Here is a 20,481-nt window from a genome sequence, read left to right as displayed (position 1 = left end):
CAAGGATTCCATTAAAGTCATTACTATGGCCCAACCTGGAAAAAAATAGGGACAGCTTGCTTGTCATTGTTCTTCTTCTCTGAAGAGTAAAGAAAACTATATTCAATATAGATCTAAAGTCTCCCCTGTGTAGCCCCTTACCAAGAGCTCAAGTCTAGGAGAAGTCCAGCAGTTAGAAGAATGTTCCTCAACCATTTTGAGTGTAAAATACACTGGGAACAAGTGCTGTATTGTCTACATCCCTAACCACTTAGCATTCTCTGTCATCGTACTGCAGTAATTAATTCACCCCAAAATATTTGCATACAAACTAGGCAGAGCATAGTACAGTGCTGTGAGTCACCCTGTGTGTATCTATAAATGTGTGTGTGCTCCTGTAGCACTTATTGATGGGCCTGTGCTGCTTTTGTGTCCTCTTATATTGTTACTTAATTTTCTTATATCTATGTCTTATCTGTCACAGAGATGGTAGCCCCTGGAGAAACCAGGTCTTTAGAGTGGGGCACACAGAGTGCTAGCCTAAGCCTTACATGTTTGCAGCTCCTCAGCAAACATTGATTAACATACAGCCATTTTTTAAAATTTAAATTCAATTTGCATATAACACCCAGTGCTCATCCCATCAAGTGCCTTCCTTCACCCCATCCCCCCACCTATCTCCCCTTCTGCAACCCTTTATTTATTTCCCAGAGTCAGGAGTCTTTCATGGTTTGTCTCCCTGTCTGATTTTTCCCCACTCAGTTTCCCTCTTTTCCCTTATAATCCCTTTCACTATTTCTTATATTCCACATATGAGTGAAACCATCTGATGGTTGTCCTTCTCCAGTTGACTCATTTCACTCAGCATAATACTGTCTAGCTCCATCCACGTTGAAGCAAATGGTGGGTATTCGTCCTTTCTGATGACTGAGTAGTATTCCATTAACATACAGCCATTTATTGAGGTTTAGTAGTTGATATTAGAGTCTGTGACATTCCTAGTGCGGCAAATATTTTCCTCTGAAAGGAGCTCTTGTTTTTTAAAGGTATGAAAAATGTGATGGTGAATAAGATAATTATGTGACAAGTAAGATGGGTAACTCTATGGGGTAATAGTGCTTATGCTCTTCAGTGGAGTTTGAAGCAGGTTCCTAAAGAGGGGCGGACCTGAAGAGAGGCAGCAGAGTGCAGAGAACAGGGCACAGGCTTCTTGTTGTCTATAGTGTATTCCTTTTCACTTTCTCATAGAAATTTCCCAGCATCTTTCCACTCCCAAATTATGATTAGGTCATTCGTGCCCATTTACACCCTATCTTGTCCACTTACTGTTGTGTCATATTCTCATATTCTCCTGTGCTATTAAAAAATCAGGTTAAAGAGCACCTCATGAACATGTAATACTCTTAACATGGATGTATCATAATCTGTGAAACCATTTCTTATTGTTGGACATTTAGGATCTTTCTAGGTTTATTGTTAGTGTTTCTTCTTTCTATGATGGATATCCATATCTTTACATGTAAATCTTGCACTTTTCCAAAGTGGAATTTCTGGGGCAAAGGATAAAGACCCCCATTCTGGTTTGTGGATTGACTGCATTTGATTCACCTAGGGAAGCTTATTATTTAATTTTTAAAAAGGATTTATTTTTTGAATAGGTAAAAAATTCAGACACTACAAAAGGGAGCACAAAGAAATTTCCTCCACCTTTGTCCCTCGTTTCCCTCCCCAGAGGTATTCTATGCATGTATAAGCATATGTATAGCTACAGAAGGTTTGTGAAAAATAGAAATCATTCATCCCACCTCTGGAAATTCTAATCTGGTCTGAAGTGGAGCCTTGGAATGTCTTCCCCCTTCCCCCACCTCTAATAGCTTTCTGGCTAATTCTGTGCAGCCAGATGTGGAACAACCACCAAGTCAGATGAACTCTCGGGATCCTTTCCAGCTCTAAAATTTAATGACTGAAACTCACAGAATCAGTAATTTAAAAAATAATAATGATTAATGTTAAGGCTAAATCATGATCAAGTGTCATAAAGATTCTCTTTGAAATGATCTCAGGGATCCAATTTTTGATCTGAATTTATTATTATTAATACAAATAATGGCTACCATTTATGGAGTGCTTATCTGTGCCAGGCTTTTAGAAAGTACTTGAAACACTTAAATCTCATAGCACCCCATGAGCTAGGTAATTCTTAAACTATGGCTTTGGAAAGATCAAGCAGTGAGCCCACGATCGAGGAACCATTAAGTGGCAGAATGAAGATTTGAACTCCGGGGTCTTCCTCTGGTGGCCATTCATTCACATCTACCCCCCTCCCCAATTGTGAAATTATACTTTGCGTGGTGTTTGATAAACTTACTTTTTTAACTAAAACATGTCTTGAGGGACATCTGGGTAGCTTAGTGGTTGAGAGTCTGCCTTTGGCTCCGGGAATTCTGGGATTGAGTCCCACATCGTGTTCTCCACAGGGAACCTGCTTCTCCCTCTGCTGGTGTCTCTGCCACTCTCTCTGTCTCTCATGAATAAATAGGTAAAATCTTAAAAAAAAAAAAAAAAAAAAAAAAAAAAAAAAAAAAAAAAACCTAAAAAAACAAACAAAAAACATGTCTTGAATATCTTTTGTTTCATATACAAATGTGATATTTATGTTCATTTTTAGGTTTTTTACTTTTTATTATTTTTGTCATTCATTACACATGAATCCATTTCTAAAACAAAAAATTCAGATAGTACATATGAGTCCCTTGCTCTCACTCCCCCAATTCTTATAACCACTGTTACCAGATTTGTGTGTATCTGGGCCCTTTTCCATGCATTTATGTATGTACAGAGATATGTGGGTTTTTGAGTGTTTTATAGTTGTTATTTTATTTTTACATGAATGGGAGCACACAATACATAGGGTTTTTAACGTGCTTTTTTATTTAATACATCTTGAAAGTCTATGTCTTTAAAGACCTTTTTCAGTTTTTTAATTGCTGCATAATAGCTCTAGCTTATGTAACCATTTTGCTAACAACAGGAATTACTATAAACACTATTGTGAAGATTGTTGAATTGTTTTTCTCATAGATGCCTAGAAGTAGAATTGCTGGATAGAAGTTTTAAATGTTAATGGACACTGAAGTTGCCCTCCAGAAAGGCTAAATGAGTTTGTACTTGGACCAGCAGTGTATGAGAGTGGCATTTCCCTTGCCAGTACCAGACACACTGCAGTTCTTCCCCTGAATTTGCTTTATGTTAATTGCTTCTTCTGGATGGTCTCTTGCAGAACAAGCCAAATATTGACAGATCTCTTTTGATTAAACTCTAGGGTAACTTTTCGCCTATTATTTCTGACCTCTGTACTGGTCCTGTTCTCTGAGATACATAGACTTAAAAAAAAAAAAAAGAATCTAATTGTCTAAACCTTTTGTCTCGTCTGAAATGTCCTCATGCCTGTCTGCATCCCCTTTCGCAGTTGTTAATATGCCTGAAGTGGTTTAGGCATAACCCTGCTTACAGCCAGAGTGTCTCTCAATTACTTATTGGCATGGGGAGAGGAAAGGCAAGTTGAAGAATTACATAACACTTTGTTTTAGCGCATTATTTGCTGTGTTAACACTTTCTTTGTCTAGTAACTGTTATTTCTTCCTACTGTAATCTTTTTAGAATGTGTGAGTCCAGCTACCTTGAGTGGAAGCACTACAGGGTGGGATAATCACTAGTTCATCAAGAGGCTTCTTGATGTTAGGGCAGCGTTGACTAGCACCCAGAGTGAAAGGGCCTGCCCTGATGATAAGGGGCACAGGCAGCCTCAAGCCCTACTTACTGACTTTTGGATCACAAACACAGGGATAAACATAAAGAAAAACAAACACTACTAAAATGAGAAGAAATAAACATGGTTTACTGCATCAACAGGTTCAGTTACCTTAATAGTTATTGGAGGAAAAAGAAAGGAGATGGGCAAATTTGGAAAGCCTTCTTTCTATTCCTTAAGGCCTTTCTTGATTCTCCTCTTGTGAGTAATGGAAAAGCAAATATGTGGAGGGCTAAAAGGTCTCTTCCAGCCCTGTGGATCTAGGATCCTTGAATAATTTGGAGTGTTTGCTTCTGTGGCTATAGAAAATGCCGTTTGGGCAATTCAGCTTCCAGATCTTGATGTTAACGACTTGATAAATGAAGGAAAAAATCTGACAGTGAGGAATCATTTAAGAAATTTCAGGGCTCTATTGCTGAAAGGGAGTTTGGAGGTTGTTTAACAATGGCATATGGTTTAATGGGTTTGGGGATCTGATAAAAACTGACTTGAAATTCAGCCACTGCCTAGCTGCGGAGTTTTTGGTAAATCACCTCTTATGAGGCTCAGTTACTTTGTTTGCAAAATAAAGAGAATACCACTTCCTAATATTTTTATGAGGGATAGAAATAAGCATAAAGCCTTTCTTGTAACACCATACATATGGAAGGTACTTAGTGCATGTGGTTATCATATGGACCAGCACCCTCATTTACATGAGGAAACTTGGGCTCAGGGAAGTGAAATGGACAGCCCAAGGTCACAGAGCTTGTGAGGAGCAGAGCCAGGCCTCCAATATAGATTTTTTGACTTTTGGCCCAGTTCCCTTTCTAACAGCCTACAATGTAGTCTTTTTTCATTCTTTATTTTAAAAAATGAAAAAAAAAACATGCTGCCTCCCCGCCCTTCTTTGTCCTTCCTTGGGTGTAGAGAGGTAATAGGGGCAGGAACCCTACAGAGGTACAGGATAGGAGGAAGTATTCTGTTGGAGAAACTTAATTGACCAGCTTATCAAAACGTCTTGCCAAGCTGGCAGCAAACCAGTGATCCTGGGTCTGGCTCTGGTTGTAAGCAGTGAAAAAACGTATTTGAGCTCCTCCACTCCCTCCTCCTTATTTCCTACCATGCCTGCAGGCTCTGGTTGGCCAGGACTTCCATGTGGATAAGGCTGATTTGAGCCAGTATCCTATTGGCTAGCTCTGTTTCCTCCTAACTGGGAACTGCTGACAGGAAAATGGCTGGTTGGCCTTTAGGATGTTTCTGCAGTTCGCAGAGGGAAGAAGGGAGGAGGAGGTGAGACTGGAAGGTCCAAGGCTGAGAGGCTGGTGTCAGCAAAAAGATGCAAGTGTCTGGGCATCCTTGGCTCTCTTATTGCTAATTTCTGTGCAGAGATTGCCTAGGATGGATGGAGTTGGCAACACTTACCTTGTCTCCTTTCTGAGGTTCCGTCAGGGACTGATGTATCCTGTGCTGATCAGGTGCCCTGATGACTGCCCCATCCCTCTTCCCTGTGACACTCTGTGCTCTGAACCTTTACCTGCATTTCTCAATATTTTATATTTTCCTCCTCCCATTCACAAAAGGTCTTATTTCTGTTAGGAGACCGTAAATAAATGAAACCAGCTAATTGCTGCTACCTAGTTTGATTTCTCATGGTGTCCTTCGTGCTTCCCAGGTGACTTAATGCCTTACTATAGGTAAGAGAAGCACATCTGTCTGCAGAAGACCCTAAATGACTCCAGGTGTGGGCAGTTTGGGCAGCATGGAATCTGCAACAGGTAGCATTTGCTAGGCATGCCCTAATTCTGAGCTCTGCTTTTTGTATTGGGCACTGTGCTAGGTGCTGGGTTAAGACATGAAGTCCTTCTTATAGAGGAATTCAGTATGTAAGGGAGTTGGGCATGTTCAAACAGTCATTATGATATTGGGTGTGCTCTGGAGCAGACCATTTGTTTAAGTTCTTATGTAAGATCAGTTAAATGAATCCATTAGACATGTTGGGCAGATTTCAGAGCTTCAGTCCAGGCCTGGGGGGTAGTGGTGGGGGGCCTGCACTTTAGTGGTCTCTAGATTCAGAATCATGTGGAAAGCTGATACAATGGTGGAGGCAGAATTCTTTGGGGCAGTTTATATTGGAACAAGCACAGTCTGTGCCTAAGTGGAATTTTCTTGGTGGAGCAGAAGCCTTGATAGCATTGTTCAATCCCACCCAAGGGTAGGGATGATCTCATATGCATTTATCCAGTTCTGGTATGGCATAGTGGCAAAACTCTGACTGGGGAATAATAAGACCTGGTTGAAGTCCTAGTTTTCTTACCGAAAGCTGGATCAATTAATTTATAACTTTAAGAAGCACCTACCATGTGCAAGGAGGTTATGGGAATCAGGCATATAGACTCCTCTCCTGATCCTAAAAACTCATAGTCAAGGTTCAAGGCAAAGGTTACATGGCCTAAAAAAGAGGAAGAATAAGTGATGAATAATTACTATCAACTTAATGGCAGGGACTGAGTTACCTATAATTATATCTTTGTTCTTTTTTTAATAGGTACTTTAGCTCCTTGCTTGGAGCTAGGTACTTGCACTTGATAAATATTAGTTGACTAAGATTTTTTTTTAATTTTTTATTTTTTTATTCATGAGAGAGAGAGAGACAGAGACAGAGACACAGGCAGAGGGAGAAGCCTCAGAGGGAGAAGGGAGAGGCTCCATGCAGGGAGCCCGATGTGGGACTCGATCCCGAGACTCCAGGATCAGGCCCTGGACTGAAGGTGGCACTAAACCACTGAGCCACCCGGGCTGCCCAGTTGACTAAGATTTGTCAATGAAGGGAGAGCCACTCCTGAGGGCCTTGATAAAGTGATGTTGCATCATTTGAAGAAATAATAGAAAAGTCACTCGGCTCTTTTTTTCTTTAAGATTTTATTTAGGGACACCTGGGTGGCTCAGCAGTTGAGAGTCTGCCTTGGGCTCAGGGTGTGATTCCTTCCAGGATCGCGTCCCACATCGGTTTCCCTGCAGGGAGCCTGCTTCTCCCTCTACCTATGTCTCTTCTCCCTCCCTGCGAGGAGCCTGTTGTGGGACTGGATCCCAGGACCCTGGGATACAACCTGAGCCAAAGGCAGACGCTCAACCACTGAGCCACTCAGGTGCCCAGTCCCTCAGTTCTTAAATGTGTCTATAGTGCTGTAGGGTCCTTGGAGGGAAATGGGGAAGTAAATGCAGATGCCATCATTAATCCGGCTCATACCATTGGGAGACCCTTGTCCTGTCATGAGACATGAACTGCCTAGGGCTTCAGCCACTTGGGGGTAGAGGCAAGTATCTTGGATCATGAACCAGAGGCCCTGGCACTGCTTCCACTTCTGCCACTTGCTAGCAAGGTGAATCTGGGGGTCAGCCCTGCCATTGCTGCATAAAGGGGATATTATCTATCCTATGTTAATACAGTAGTGCCATCGCCTCCTTATCTGCAGTTTCATTTCCTAAGGTTTCAGTTACCCACAGTCACCTGCAGTCCAGAAGCAAGATGATCCTTCTCATGTGCCATCAGGTCAGTAGTAGCCTAATGTGCCTCACTGCTTCATCTCATGACATAGGCATTTTATCATCTCACATGATCACAAGAGGAGGGGTAAGAGAGACCACATCAAATTACTGTTATTATAGTATATTGTTATAACTGTTCTATATTATTATCAGTTACTATTGTTCATCTCTTACTGTGCCTAATTGATGAATTTTATCAGAGGTATGTGTGTATAGGAAAAATATAGTATACAGTTCAGTACTGTCTGTGGTTTCAGGCATCCCCTGGGAGTCTTGGGACGTATCCCCTGTGGATAAGGGGGCTACTGTATAAAGGAACAGAAAATTTCCAAAGCAGAGCTTAAAGGATAAGGTCTTCCTAGTCACAAAAGCACCCTACTCAGAGGCATTCACCTTCTAAAGTATCCCTTACTCTATATTCGAAGTAACAAGGTCTAGAAAGGCTAAGTGTTTTGCAGAATAGGTTTTGAGCTGATTGTATCTTTATTTTAGAGAAAAAGATCTTTGCTTAATTGTCACCTTCTCTGTGTTTAAAATTGCCCTTTGCCCTTCCCTCTGTACACAACCCATCTCCCTTTCCTGCTTTATTTTTCTCTGTAGCATCAACACAATTTAACATATATATCCTTAGAGATGGCTTACCTGCTGGATGTTGACTTAGGGTACATTTTAGGCTGGCACTTCAGAAGCAGAAAAATGAAAGATAGTGATTAAAGTGAGCCCTGGACATTGGAGCCTTGGGCCCTGTCTTCTGGCTGAGAAGGGATTCTGCAAGTAAAAGGATCTTGGAAGTCGGCTTAGCTGGGCTCAGCCTTTAGGTCAAAGGCAAAGCTAGTTGTAGGTAATGTTTGCAATAAGAGATCTGAGAAATAAGGCTCTTGGATTCCTTTGCTTTTGTGCGTGGTCCTGGGTTCTGTCATACTGGCGGAAGCCAAGAGGATTCTGAGGGCTCAGCTTCCCTAGAGTGAATTCTACTATGGGCTTGCCCAGTTAGGGATAAGGCTACTGTATTAAAGCTTTGGGTTTATGCAAGATGTAATGATTAATGGAAGAAGGATTATTTGCTTAGAAAAGGATTCTGGGCATTTGTGTGCTGTAGATGACAAAACCCCGGACTAAGCCTTAGCAGCCCAAGGTTCCAGTCTCGGCTTTGCAGCTAATTTCCTGGGTGACCTTTGGTCAGACACTATACTTCTCTAAAGCTGGTTTCCCTCATTTCTCTCTAGGTTGTAAGAATCGTGTGAGATTGCAGCTTTAAAAGTCTTTAAAGCCTATAGGGGAAGGAAGGAAATGACTGTTAGCATTTATGAGGTGACTCCTCTAAGAGCCAGCTACAGTGGAAGATGTTTTCATCAGGAAAATTAGCTCATTTAGTCTTCATAAGTACTTGGACCATTTTACAACCATTTTATAGATTAGGGAACTGAGGCTCAGGAGGATTTGTCTTCAGAGTGTTTCAGCAATGTTTTCAGGGTTCTGGATCTACTTACATGAACTTCTACCTTAGATATGGGTCTTGGCCCTCAAGAGACTTTCAGGTGACCCTGTCCTGGCTGCTCCATGGGGCACCGCTGCTTGTCCTGGCATGATTGTATACTGAACTTTAAGGTGAATAAGTAAATTGTTTGTGTTATTCAGTGGCATTAAAAGGGGGCTCATGAAACACAGCAGGCCTAAACAGTGTTTTCTGTGTCAGCAGCCTGTGTGGGATAGATTAGGGTGGTCCGAAGAATTGTCCAGATATCATGGACCTCAGCATTTGACCTGTTAATCTCTTCTTGAAACTCTTCTCCCTTGGCTTATGTGACATACCATTCCGTTCCTTTTTGGTCACTTTTGGTGTAGGCCCCTCCTCTACCCTTTATATGTTATTTTAAGAGTCTCCCACTTTTTTACTTCTCATTCAGCATTTTCTTCCTGGGTAATAGCATTCATTCCCAAGGATTCAACTCCACCAATTTCTTAGTAATTCCTACATGTCTGTCTTCAGCTCAGATTTCTTCCTTGAGCTTCCTTCCAACTCCTCTATACAAAATCTGCCTGCTGGGAGCACCTGGCTGGCTCACTCAGTAGAGCACATGACCTTTGGTCTCAGGGTTGTGAGATTGAGCCCCACGTTGAGTGTGGAGATTACTTAAAAATAAATCTTAAGGGAAAAAAAAACAACCTTGGGATGCCTGGGTGGCTCAGTAGTTGGGTATCTGCCTTTGGCTCAGATTTGATCCTGAGGTCCTGGGATTGAGTCCTGCATTGGGCTCCCTGCCAGGAGCCTGCTTCTTCCTCTGCCTGTCTCTGCCTCTCTCTCTGCATTGCTCATGAATTAAAAAAAAAAAAAAAAAAAAAAACCCAAAACTTAAAAAATCTGCTTGGTGGGTGTGTCCACCTGGATGATCCAAACAGATGTTAGGTTGATTTCTCACTTCAGACTTTTGGCTTAATTTCTAAAGCCAACTCCATTATTTTCCCACCAAATCTACTTTTTTTCTCTTTCCTAGTAGATGAATCCATTCTCTTCCCGATCACCAAGCATGGGACTTGAGTATCTTTCAACATCTTTTTCTTCAATCATCCATATATACCACCAGTTAGGAAAGCCGATCTTAACTTCCCTTTCCTATTACCACTGTTTCTGTTCAGTTTCTAGTCATCTCTGACCTCAGCCAGCCACAGCCTCCTGTTATCCCTGCTTCCAGTTTTGTCTCTTTCCAAATCTAGCCTCTGCTGAGCCACCAAAGTAATCTCTCTGAAGCACAAATTTTACCAGCATTCCCCTGCTCAAATTCTTCCATTTCACTTGATAGCCTTCAGGGCACTGTTTCCATATGCAGAAGGTATATAGGTGGTATATATATGTAAAGGCCCTTTCTGCTCTGTCTTCTGTATATCTTTGCCTTCTGCTTAATACTATGTAACAACAATCTGCTCATAGTTCCTTGTGTTCATTAATTAAATGATAGTGAAATATATAATCGTCAGACCCACTAGACTCAAAGTATTCCAGGCTCAAAGCTTCTAGAATAGGATACTAGGGAATCAACTTAGCTAGAGAGCCTAAAAGTTCCCCTAACTGAAGGTGTGTATAAACCCCACTGACTTTTCTGCTCTTGGTTTTGTGGTGAAGAACTCACATCCCAGCACTACCCTGGGATTCAGGAGACTTTTTTTTTTTCTTTTTAAAGATTTTATTTATTTATTCATGAAATATACAGAGAGAGACAGAGACACAGGCAGAGAGAGAAGCAGGCTCCATGCAGGGAGCCCGATGTGGGACTCGATCCCAGGACTCCAGGATCAGGCCCTGGGCTGAAGGTGGCGCTAAACCACTGAGCCACCCGTGCTGCCCCAGGATTCAGGAGACTTAGACCTAGTCTTGAATCTTTCACATAGAGCAACTCGCATCTCCTCTCTAGGCCGAGAATCAGTGAGTTAGTAAAGCAGTTAGGAGAATGGGCTCTGGAGCCCAGGCTACCTGATTGGAACTCCATCTACTCCTCTCAATAGCTAACCTCTTCTTGCCTCATTTTCTCCATCTGTAAAATGGGTGTAATGATAGTCCCTATCTCAGAACTGTTTAATTAGACGAGTTAATTTAGTGCCTGATATAGAGGAAGTGCTTAAGTAAATGTTAGTTTCTATTATTATTGTTACTGTTGAAGGAAATCTTTTTTATTTATTTATTTATTTATTTATTTATTTATTTATTTATTTATGATAGTCACAGAGAGAGAGAGAGAGAGGCAGAGACACAGGCGGAGGGAGAAGCAGGCTCCATGCACCGGGAGCCTGATGTGGGATTCGATCCCGGGTCTCCAGGATCGCGCCCTGGGCCAAAGGCAGGCGCCAAACCGCTGCGCCACCCAGGGATCCCTGTTGAAGGAAATCTAACTGGCTTTGAGAGACCTCCAGATGACAGACAATTATGAGCTTAACCTAGTGGAAGTGCAGAGAACCCAGGGCTCCGTTTTAGTTCCTATTCCTGGGATTCAGTTATGTCTGAGTAACTCAGTCTTCCTGTCTATGGAATGGGCAGTAATAATGCTTGCTTTTAGCAAATTTCCAAAAAAAGTGGAAGAGCCAAAGAAAAAAGAGAAAGAACAGAGGCAAAAGAAGACCTAAGGAGTATGTTCTCCATCTCTTTTTGCTTCTTCCACCTAGATGCCTTTACACCTCTGCTCCCAGAGCCCTCATCTTGCTCCTAGAACCCTGGGACAACCATGATACCCCTTTTTGCTGCTGGTTTGTTTCCATTGTTCCAAGCTTCTATCCTAGAGGATCCAGGAACCTCTGTGCTGTGATTTGACTGATGGTGGTTGTGTCATCCCTTTGGGAACATCTTAACAGTCACCCTTCCTAGATGGCAGAATTACTCCAAGGAGTAGTGCCCTTTGGTGATCAGAATGTTGAGTCCCCTTCAGTTCTGTCCATTAGAGCCTATCTGCACAATAGTCAGGTGTTGGGTCTGGTACTTGGAAGTACTCCAGCTGAACTGAGGCCTAGGCCACTCCCCTGGCTTATGCTAGATTTCCCCATATGAAATGGACAGAGGAAGATATTTCCATCAGTCTAGAAATGCTCATTTTATCTCTTTACTTTCCAAGGTAAGATATATAAACTTAGCACCTGAGGTGCCTGGGTGGCTCAGTCAGTTAAGTGTCTGCCTTCGGCTCAGGTCACAATCCTGGAGTCCTGGCATTGAGTCCTGCATCGGGCTCCCTGCTTAGTGGAGAATCTGCTTCTCCCTCTGCCCCTGCCCCATTCATGCGCACCTTCTCTCACTCTCTCTCTCTCTCTCTCCCTCTCTCCAATAAATAAAGAAAATATTTAAAAATAAATAAATAAACTTAGCACCTAATTGCCAAGAAGGCTGTCAAAAGATGCAGAGTCAGGACACTCTGGGACATGGCCTTACCCGTGAGACATACTTCACCTTAGCTCCACACTGCCACTCTCTACTTCCTCGGTGTTTTTCCAGATTTCTCCAATGGCTGTTTTAAATTTGTAGCTCTGATGGAAAGAAAACGGCAAGATCACTGCACAGATGCATTTCTTTTGGTCCTATTCCTAGGCAGAGCCACTGGCATTCTACCTACTGGCATTAGGTAGAATCAGAGAAGAGACAGCAGTAAGGCTCACATAATAAGTCTGCTAGCTCTCTATCCACTCACAATGTGGCCCAAGTAACACTTTATCATTACAGTCACCTTAGAGATTGGGGAAAGTCTTTAAAAATGCATATTTCTGGGTCCTTCCTCATTTAATTGAATCACTCTGGAAGGCAATCGGAGTGTTATAAGCTTATTGAGTGAGTCTCATACTTACTCAGTTGGAGAATCACGGTGTTAGAGGTTGAGCTTTTAAGTCTGGGATGGCCTGGAGTGGGATACTGACATTTGGAGGAGGGTTAAGTGACCTGATTGAGTTCAAGTCTGGCAGGTGCTTGGGGTTCAGCAGTAAACATCCCACTTAAATAGCTGGGTTTTCCTGAGTGGCATGTTCTTCAGGCTGTGATGGGGATGGAGGAGGATGTGGGGCATCCACCAGCCATCCTGCCAGAAGGTGGAGAGTACTGAAATAGTAACGTATCTCTCCCTGCCCCCAGCCCCAAATGCAGAAGTAGTCAGATGGGTCTGACCAAAACACGAAGGATTCTAACCTTAGCTTCATTTGTTCAGCAAATATTTATTGAGCATCTACCTTATATGTGTCAGGCATTGTTATTGATACATTCGTGAAAAAAGCAAATATCCCTACTCTGGTAGAGTTTACATGCCAAGGTAAGAAATGGAAAATAAACAATAAACACCATATAAATAAGTCAATTATATGTTAGAAGGTAATGGATGCAGTAGAAGAAAAGAGTAGATAGAGCAGAGTAAAGGAGCTGGGTCTGGAAAAGCGTTAGTACTAAATTGGGTGGTCAGGTAGGGCTCCTGGGCAAAGAGTGGGAGGAGGGCAGGGAACTGCATAGCCAGAGATGCACACCAGCGCAGAGGATAGATAATGCAAAGGCCCTGGGGTGTAGAGTAGATCTGGCGCAGCCTTAAATCTGGGGCTCAAGGCTTAGCCTAAAGTCTGGGGCTCTATTTTCCTAGAAAACGTACTCCCATGACACTAATTCTGTGAGGGCGCTCAGGACCTAAATGAAATACAACATGGGACACCTGGGTAGCTCAGTGGCTGAGTGCCTGCCTTCAGCCCAAGGTGTGATTCTGAAGTCCTGGAATCAAGTCCCACATTGGGCTCCCTACAGGGAGCCTGCTTCTTCCTCTGCCTGTGTCTCTGCCTCTCTCTCTCTCTCTGTCTCTCATGAATAAATAAATAAAATCTTTAAAAAGAAAATAAATAAAAGAAAAAAATACAACAGTAGCATTAGAAGACATGCTAAGCGGCTGTATTAGAGAAGGTTAGCGCTGGCCTGAAGTTTAGAAACCTTCCCTTCTCTCTTTTTTTTTCCTTCCCTTCTCTTTAATTGAATATGGGGCAGTGAAGTGCCATTGAAAGCATGCCAGAGATAGGACTAGACTATAGGCCCCCTTTCTGTTCACCAGTGTGAGATTTTTCTGGACAGTTTTATTTAAGATTAACCCTCCAGAGGGACATGTCAGGACAGAGCCAAAAGGGTCAAAGTAGGCTGGTTTAATTGGAGACTGTAGAAGTGGTGGGCTCTGAGGACTTATCTTCCCCAAGGTTTCTAGGCCCCTTTGCTTTTCTCTCTGCCTCGTTTCCCTGCCTACTCCCCATCCAGAGCCATCACTAACCAATCTCTCCCTCTTTGCTGCTGGTGGGAGGCTTGGAGAGTGGTTGTCAAGCAGAGTGATGGTTCTAGAAGACAATATACAGTTTATCAATATTGAATTTTGTAGCTCACCTCTGCCGCCACTGTTATAAGGAGCTGGCCAGCCTTGGCAACGTTATTTGATAGTAGAATAATCATCATTTATATCACAGCTCTGGAGAGCCTCTGCTACTGACAGTGGCTCAGTGCCTGGGTGTTAGAGAGGTAAAACAGACTCTAGAGGAGAAAGTGAAGCGAGTTGAAATCCCTGACCCTGGAGAGCTGGACTTTGGCCTCTGTCACTGACCACTGAGAGGGGGTAATTTAGCAAAGATGCCACCCAATAATAAAAGCAGCCCTGAAATATTTTCTTTAAAAAAATGTGTCCTGTGGGAACATCTAAGTTTACCTCTGGCTCTCTAGTTGAGTAGCTGAGTCCACTCTGTCCTCCCTCTGTTGGATGGTTCCTCAGCTAGAGGTGGAGATAGCAGATGGACAGTGGGTCATACTCTGAAGTGGCTTTGTCAGCCCAGTGCCAGAGTGCTATCCTGTCAGAAGCATGGCAAGGAAGGAGGAGATGGGGTCAGCTGATACATTCCTAGACTTTTAGATATCCAAAGGAAAGACCGCATCATTCCTAGGTATTTGGATGTAAATCTCTTTGGTAAATCCAGCTTGTATTTCAAAACTATTCTCCCTTTAAAATGGGGTGGTGTTATGTTGTGAAGAGAGTAGTCATTGTGAAGTTACCAGGGGATACACAGGGGGAACGTGGGTATAAAGTGGGTCTGGCTCACACAATAGGACCCAGAAAGCAAAAACAATTCAGTAATGTTCTTCAACTTTGAAATAAGCTAAACTTCACCTTTCTCCATTGTTTCTAGTTCCCCAAACGGCCTTGTAAGAAAAGTGGGGTTCACAGTGTGGTGGAAAGATAGATGTTCAGAAGCTCAGAGAGATTGTGGGTCCTGGCAGGTCTCTGAAGCTGGCTCCAGAGCCTCCTCACTAGTGAGTCAGGTGTCCCTCCAGCTTGAAGACAGCCTATCCTCTTGAGGACTCTGATGGACAGGTTAAAGGACCTCAGGGACTCCAGATGCCAGTGAGGACAGGCAAAAGGAAGATTACTAGGAATACAGCAAGAGATGTCCCTGGAGACATTTTTGGTTTCTTGACCAAAATGAGATTAAGATCTTGAGGGGGTAGAAGCTTTGGTTTGAAACCAATTGTATATTGTGTAGGGCAGGAATGGGGGTACCCTAGAAGACAAGTTCTGAATCTAGGGTATCAGAAACAGTTGGAGCTTTTGTAAAACATGAACTCCTGCTCCCATGCCCACTTCCACAGGAAGACAGAATAGACTCTCCAGAGGCAGGGGAAGGCTGCAGGATTTCAAAAGTGGGGGTCAAGACAGAGGATAGCGGTGGAAAAGAGCAGGCCCAGGCCTTAGTCCAGAGAGGGAAGGGGTCTATGTAAAGCTCTTTAAGAGCATAGGTAGCTGATAAATCCCATGTCAACCTGGTCCCAGACTTTAAGTCCTCGCCTGTTCTAGAGGTCAGGAAATCCTGGTCCTGATGTCAGTGCTATCATGTAGTGGCTCTGTGACCTTGGGCAAATCACTTCACCTTTCTGAGTCTCAGTTGCTTCTACTGTAAAATCAAGGAATGGTTGCTAAGCTCTCTCTTCAGCTCTGAAATTATAAGTCTGTGGTTCTAAAGATTGTTATGGCTGGTTATTCCATTCAGAAGACCAGAGCCTGGGTGCTATTCCTTTGTTTGTGGACTGTTAGGATTCAGCTGACCTGGGGCCAGCTAGCCTTTCTGCCAGCTTCCAGGCCAGAACCACACCTGATCACTTAAGAGAGCTTCCCCAAAGTGGAACACTGCTTCTGTGTGAATAAAATTAATGAAATTAGAAAATATAAAAATGAGGGTTCCATGGCCCAATGAGTTTGAGTATCTGTGGCTTAAACACATTCAACATTTTCTTTTTTTCACAGAACTTGTCAGAACCTTCACACATCCGTATGCATTTTGAATCTCTCAGAAGGAGAATAAACAGAATTTCACAAAAAAATCTGATCATGGGATCCATTTTTCTAAGGAGCAGCCTATCAGATTAGTGTTTCATAGAACACCCACAAAAAGAAGTTTCCCTATCCTGGCTCTCTCTTTCTCTAAAACTAGTAACAATTGCAAGTTAAGTGGCCCTTACTCACTTTTTCCCAAATTCTTGACTTTCAAGGTGGGTAGGAGTGTTTCCATTCTTCTACTCTGGAATCCTGAAGGCAGACGATCTTTTGTCACAGTCTCCCTAGCGTAGCCTTGCAGGCAGTGCCAATGATTTTTGTTAATTGCTATTGAATTCCCATTGAATTGACACCCCTCACAGTTCCCCATATCAGTCCCCCATGCCTCCCTGCAGCAGATGCTCACAGATTGCCCCTTCACCTTGATAGAGAGGTGGAGAAAGACAAGTCAACACGGGCTTCGGGCTTCTCTGAGCCCAGAGCTTCCTCTCGGGGACCTGGTCTAAGGATCACTGTGGCTGGATTGACAGATAACAGCTGTTGACTCTGGTTTGGGGTTAATTTTCTTTAAGATATAGGAAAAAAGCTGCTGGAATCCCCCACCTAAGGAGTATATACTTCGTGGGATGGAAGGTAAGCTTGGGGATGTGGAATTGGCCATCTTATTTGGGCATTAAAGGCTGGGTTGCACTCCCTTGGACTCTGTTTTTACACCCCATTTTCCACACTCATGTCTTATCACTCTGCCCTCTTTATCCTTTGTCCTTCTTTTGGGGTCTTTCCATCTCCTTCCTGCTCTTCTAAGCAGACAGGCTCTCCTTCCTCTTCCCCCATCCCAATCTCCCAGTCCTCTCTTCACACCCCCGCTGCCCTCCCAGCCTGGCAGCCTGCCCTGTAGGAATGTTAATTAGCATTCACGATTTAATTAATTCAGTAGCTAATTAATGATGGGGGGGTGGAGAGCTGGGGTGCAGAGGAGCGGGGGGGTGGGGGGAACGGCTGGAGGTGGCAAGGAGAAAGAGTAGAGGCTGCAGAAGGCATTGCAGATGGCTGTGTGGTGGCTGGCACCGTGCCCACCGCTATGGATGCAGACACGCGCACGCACACGTACACACACACCAAAAAAAAGGAAAGGGTGATTGAGGAATAAAATCAAAAGCAGGGAGAGAAGGGCACAAGGGCCCTGGGAACTGGGGGTGGGGAAGGCTCTAGATCTATTTGAATCTGCTCCGGAAGTGGAAGAGGAGAAAAAAAAAGAAACCACTACAGGCAGCAGAGAGAAGAGAGCTCTCCGGATACCCCACTCCACCCCCACCCCACCCCAGCCACCCCTCCTCCTTGGCATGGGATTCATGGGCACCAGCTGAGGACAGGGTCCCCTCCCACTGCTTGCCATAAATATTGGCACTGAGGACCCAGACTTAGAAGGACAGGACATTCCCAAAGAAAATTGTGGGGGTTTTTTAAGTTGCTTTTTAAAATATATATGTATATATATATATATATATATATATTTAAAACATTGCACCCATTTTGGTATGAGGGCGAAGGCGAGTGAAAGAAGGTGACCGAGCCAGGAGGAGAGAGCACAGATGGCTTGGTGGTGGTATGGTGTGGTGAGTTGTGGGAAGGAGGAGAGGGGGTCTGGCAGAGGTTGGGGGTGGGCAGAATGAGGACCCTGTTTTCTTTTTGGTTTGCTGTGGATGAAGGAGAGAGAGAGAAAGAGAGGGAAAGGGGGTGGGGAGAGAAGCGAGACAGATGGCAGAGTGGAGAGGCGGCAGCCAGTGCCGGCACTGCCCAGCCTGGGCGGACCCAGCTCCCCCCACCCCCCCACCCCCGCCTGCCAGCTTTCCAAATGCCACCCTTCCCCCATTCTCCCCTCTCCCCATCCCCCTAGCTTGGCACTGATCTCCGAGAGAGAGGGAGGGAGGCTGGGCAAAGAGCATCTGTTCCTTCCATTCTCCCAGCTCTATCGGCTGCCAACCTAAGGCCATCGTCTGCCTCCATCATCCCTCCACCCGCCTGCCCGCCCGCCTACCCACCCAATCCCAAACGGGTGCTGGATCAGGTGCCGAATCTGGCTGCCTCCTCGGGTAGACCCGTCACTATGCATTGCTGTGTGTCTGCCACCGCTGCCTGGCACTCATGGGGCCGTGTGTGTGTGTGTGTGTGTGTGTGTATGTGTGTGTGCGTGTACATGTACGCATAAGCGCATGCTGTATGTGAGCCTCCTGGGCATGGGTGGGGGTTGGCACTGCGGTTGCCAATCTAGTGTCCAACCAGAAGGACAGAGGGATAGAGTGGAAGAAGGAGGGGAGAGGTTTGGGGCCTGGGAGGGCAGAACAGGGCGCATGAGTTGCTTCATGCTGCCTGCTTACAGGCATTGGCACTGCAGCTGCCACCCTTGTGCCCGCGGAGATGGGAGGAGGCGATTGGGGGGGTTGGCAGTAGGAGTCCTAGTGCTCTGACAGGAAGGATTGCTACCCGGGGGCCATTGGCATCACACCCGTCAGGCTGGTGCCCTGAGCTGGGGCAGTGGGAGCAGGGGCCCCAGAAGGCAGAGAGGAGGGACAGGGGTATGTTAATGATGTTGCTTGTCCCTCTGGAGCTTAGCTCTGAGAAACGGTTGGACTATGAGATAGTTAGCCTTCTTCCAGTCTGGGAAAGTAAAGTGGTGGAAAGACTGGCCAGGGAAGTGCCAAGAAATTGTCTAAGAGCCAGGAGAAGGGATTGTGCCACTGCTCCCTGGGGAGAGCTCCTCAGGGCTGTCAGTCTGGCCCTTTGTGAAAGCAAGGGGTGCCGGTGTGAGGCATGGATGCTGGTACTCCCTAAAGAGCCTGGCACAGGATGTGGCATTGTATGGAATGGAGGAGGGTGGTAGTGCCTCTTGCCAATCTGGTTGAGAAGATTTCTGTGCCAGGGGTGAGAAGGGCAGTAAGGTGTGTGTGTGTGTGTGTGTGTGTGTGTGTGTGTGTGTGTGTGAGTTGTTTGAGAGGACAGACTTTTTCTGCCAGGACCTCCTTCCTGTTCCCTCTTAGACTTGGAGAGTGGAACAACAGACGAGAGAGGCGAGAGAGGCGTGAGGACACAAAGGAGGAAGCGCGCCATTGCCAAGACCCCAAGGAAGAAGGATGGAGAGCGCTGGCAGTCCTGTCTGGCCCCCGGCCAGTTTCCTGCTGAAGATGGCCAAATCCTCTTGCCTGGTCTGTGTATGTCACTGGGCCAGTGTGGTGGGGGTGGGGGTGGGGCTTGCTTGCTAAGCTGGGATCTGGAATGGGAAGGGCACTTTTCTATGGATCCCATTTGGACTTTCCACTCTAACAAGTGAGGTATCTGATTTTCTCCCTGGTGCCTTCCTCTCCTCCCTCCCTCTCCCCTCCACCCCTCTTTCATCTCTCTATCACCATCTGGGTCCTACTGCTTGGCACCCAACCAACTAGATGCCGCCACGCTTGGCAGTGCTGCACTGGCACGTGAACAGTGTCTCAGATCCTGGCACTGCGGCAAACCCAAAGCCGCCAAACATGCTCACGACCGCCACTTGGCGGCAGAGAGAGGGGGGGTGGTGCACATGGGCATGCCTGGCATCAGGCAGAGCTCTGTGCTGGGGAGTGGCATGAGAAGGGACCCCCAACAGCCTGCTGCATCGGTACTCTCCAGCCAACCCCAACTAGACACCCACCTCCCTCCTACCTCACTGTCCCCAAGAAAGGGATTTAGCTGCTACCATACTCAGTGCTTGAGCAGCTATCTCAAGGGAAGCTGGAACACAGAGGGACAAGGGCACAGGCAAGAAGCCAAGTCTGGGGCTCCAGGCCAGTGGTCTATAACACCTCCCTGGACAGTGAGGACAGAAAAAATACCAGCAGGGTGAATGAGAGCTGTAGAGAGGCCAGCCAGCTATGTTGTCACAAAACTGGTGTCAGAGAGATTAGAAGAGAAATAGGAAGGAGGGACCCTCAGGCCTTGCTTTTGGGTATGGGGTGGTTTGTGCCTGTATGTATTTCATCTGCCTTGTGATTGGCTGAGCTATGCTTAAGATGAATCAGTTCTTTCTCCCTTGTTAAAAGGCCCATATTCAATAATAGTCCTAGAAAAATGAAGAGGTTGCTCTAGGCCTAGAGAGGTAGGCAGATACAAGAAAGATAAAGTCTTGTCCTTCCAGAAATACTATTTGTGGAATACTATTTGTGGAACTATTTGATTCAGTGTTTAGAAATTTCTCAGTGGTACCCCAGTTAGGTAGAATTTGGATAAATGTCCATGTCTTTGAAATCCATCCCTGGAAGGGAAACCACAGATCAGCAATGAGCCCTCAATAAAGAGGAAGGCTTCTAGCAGGAGCGTCCCCAGCATCTGTGG

Source organism: Vulpes lagopus, chromosome 6, assembly GCF_018345385.1.
Source record: "Vulpes lagopus strain Blue_001 chromosome 6, ASM1834538v1, whole genome shotgun sequence".
Taxonomy (NCBI): Eukaryota; Metazoa; Chordata; class Mammalia; order Carnivora; family Canidae; genus Vulpes; species Vulpes lagopus.
Note: the sequence above shows the minus strand (reverse complement) of the source record.